Here is a 3,511-nt window from a genome sequence, read left to right as displayed (position 1 = left end):
AATCATGTAAGCCTTATATGATTTACTCATGAAAGTGGCCACTTTAATGAGTAATCACATATAAGTTTTTACTATTTCTTTTCCATATGGGTATGCCCAAAAGTTATGGAATTTGACCATGTCGTGCTGCCTGTTGTTAATAATGTTAATGTCATCAGCTCCATTCGGGCAAAGGCAAAGCAACACCGAAGCTTCAGGTTGTTACTGGAGGAACGCTCTGCCGAGTATGGGGATGTCCTCCTCTATACTGAAGTCAGATGGTTAAGTCGAGGTAAGATACCAAAGTGCTTTCTTTCATTCATCTGGAAAATGAGGGAGGAGGATACCACACTATAATCTGATGAAGGGTTGCTTCTTGATCTTGCTTCCCTGACAGTTGTAACCTACAGTTACAAGGCAGAGATTAAAAAAAAAAACTCTTGAGAAGTGAAACAGGGATATGAATGAATAAGTAATATCTTTGTATCTGCACTGTTTTAATTTAGTGTGAGATACATGTCTTTGCAGTGTATACAGACATACAACATGCACTTGGTGCAGTGTCCCTGTGTCTACCCAGCTGACTCAGTGAGGCTACATGTTCTTTTGTTTTGATTTTGTTCCTGCTCTCACTCTTCCTCCCTATTCCTCTGTCTCCTGACTGCCTGGGCAGAGCTCATCTCAGGCTCCCGCCATTGGCCTACGCACCTGGCTGTAATCACACACCTGAGGCTCATTACCTGGCAGTCTACGGTCTCATCACTGGACCGTTACTGACTCTCATTAGCAACAGGGCTACTAGCACTAGGTTAAAAGTAGTCAAAAAAGGCCAATTATATTTTGGACCTCAGAGGGGTAACCCAACAAATCATGAAAAACTAGGTTTAACCTTTTGTTCACGACAGTGTAAATTTAAGCATGTAACAATTAGATTTTTTTTCTAATAAAAAACAGTTCAACTTAAATTAGACTTGTGTTTGTAAATGAACCACCCCGTGGTTTGTAGCTTTCTGGATTTTATAGTTACTGGGCTACATATTTATTTATTATACAGGCTATACAGTAGATTAAATCAGCATTCAAATGTGTTATTTAACTAAAGTGTTTAATTATGTGGGCTACAGAAATAATTAAGTTATAGACTATATTTATATGAAACGTGTATATTTACTGGATTTTAGTCATTTTAACCATATGTAACACCTGCATATGTGTTTTTAAAAAGGCTTTGATTTTGCCACCCCATTTGATTTCCATGCCATTCTCATGCCACCCTAAGAAAATTTCTTTAGATTCGCCCAGCTTAGTGAGTTCCCTGGTGTTCTTAGCGGTAATTCTCTCATTTCCCTGGACCTGCTCCTGTGTTTCCTGAATGACTGCGCTTGTGTCTTTGGAGTGAAGCCAGTTTGCGTGAGGAGATTCGGAGTGCGGAAATGAAGCGACTGAGCGAGGAAGTGGAGCGTGTGGAGTGAATGGAGTGAGGATCAAAGAGCAAGTGTGGAGAGTGTGTTTCTTCCCTCCATCTGCTGGGGATCCCTGGAGCCCTGTCTGTCCCCTCACGTTGTATATAGTTCACATGGTGCTTTGTGTAGATAAAGACTGTTTTCTGCTTTGATTCCAAGTCTTCGTAGGAGTCCATTCAGTCAGCCCTGACACTTGCAAGTGAACTAAATATTTTTTTGATGTGTTAATGCAAAATGTAAGTTGTGGACAACATCATTTTGTAAATATTCAGGACAAACAAGCTTTTTGGGTTGTTTGAGTTGAAATTAGGTATGAAATATTAGAAAGCATGAGTAGCTCTCGGGGGGGTTGGGGATCCCTGCCTTAGAGTATCTGTTGGTAAAGCTAAAAGCTAACCATTAAAACCAGCACACATGTTAACCCTTAATAAGATTTAAAAGAAACTTATCCAGCTGTTTCAAGGTGTTTAATATGAGGAGTGAATCAGATGCACACTTAATGTAACGGCTGCTGTTATTGTGTATATATATATTTATATTCCTTCATACATTCTTATATATTTCTATACTGTGTATTGTGTATTTTGTTGTGCAGTTATTTTATTGTCAACTTTAATTTATATTTTTTATCTTATTCTTTCCCAGTTAAATTTACCCTTCATTCTAATTTGTGTTGTACAGTTATTTCATTTTTAACTTTTATTTTTATATTTTACTTTATTCCTTCCTAGTTAAATTTACCCTTTTTAATTTTCATATTTATTTCCTATCTTATTCATAGCCTTTTCTTTTTTTCTTTAGGTCACGAGCAGTTGTCTAAGCATTTCACTGCATATCGTACTGTGTATGACTGTGTATGTGACAAATCAAATTTGAATTTGAATTTGAATGCAAGCCATTTATTGTGGACTGAAAGCAGGTTGTACAAAACTTAAAACAAGTACAAAATAATAAAAATGGACAATGAACCAAAAACTAGAAAACATACTAAGGCTAACAATAGTAGGATAGAACAGACACTGACAAAGGACAAGGAGAGAGAGCAACTTTATGTGCAAAGAAGGGCAATTAGGGGAAGTGGACAGATGGGGGGAGATGGGGAGGATGAGACAGTTGAACAAAGTCAAAAGCAAAACTGAACACAACACATGCAAGACTAGCAAAATAAAACAGGAAGTAGGTAATTAAAGAAACATCTAACAATATGATGGAGAATAAACAAGATATGGACAAACATGGGGACGAAAAAAACTAAAATAAGGAACAGAAGACAGAAACTTCAAGAAAAAAAGCCTTAGGCTATATAACAAAATCAACAAGAAATAACTAATAGAGATTTTTTTTAAAAAAATTTTTTAAATTATATGACTAGAAGTCAGACAGAAAAACTAAAAATGACAGAAATTGAAAGTAGAAAAACTGAAAAGGCTGGATCGAAAACTCCAGGATTCTGACAAGCTAATGAAATAAACTGGGAAATTAGCCACAGAGACCAAAACCATTTTCTTGTACCATCCTGTAACCATGTTTATTTCTGCTGTAAACTTTGAGACCGCCTCAAGTGGACATTTAAAGAATTGCAGGCTTTGGCACTTGGACATCATTTTTCAGCCCTGGAGATGACTGCTTATGGTTTACAGGTTGTATTTTACACTTCAAGTAAATCTTTGCATCACCTGCTAATTGTACAGCTTGTGGTTGGGAGCAGCAAACACAACATAGCTGCTCTCCTCCTCGAGCAGGCATATTGCCCTCCTTGGTCAATATGCCTGTTCATCATATCTTGATAATGTCAGCTCATTGAGTTACGATGATGGTGTCCTTGTTACATCTCCGAGATCGCAGAGCATCGGGTCTTCCTCTTTCCTCTTTCCAAGTGCTTGAAGATGACTTTTGAAAAGAATTGATCCACCATGGGGATCTCCATCTGCTTTAAACATTCAAAAATGTTTGTGGGTTAACATTATTGATGGAAAAATGTGATAAGCTTGAAATATTTTATATCTTACCTGATTTTCAGCTTGACTGTCTTTCTTTGGCTTCCCTGCAGGATGGACAGTTTACATGTT

Source organism: Pundamilia nyererei, unplaced genomic scaffold (assembly GCF_000239375.1).
Source record: "Pundamilia nyererei isolate P.nyererei 1_Seehausen unplaced genomic scaffold, PunNye1.0 scaffold00194, whole genome shotgun sequence".
NCBI lineage: Eukaryota > Metazoa > Chordata > Actinopteri > Cichliformes > Cichlidae > Pundamilia > Pundamilia nyererei.
The sequence above is the reverse complement of the archived record's forward strand: the minus strand, read 5'-3'. Positions refer to the sequence as shown.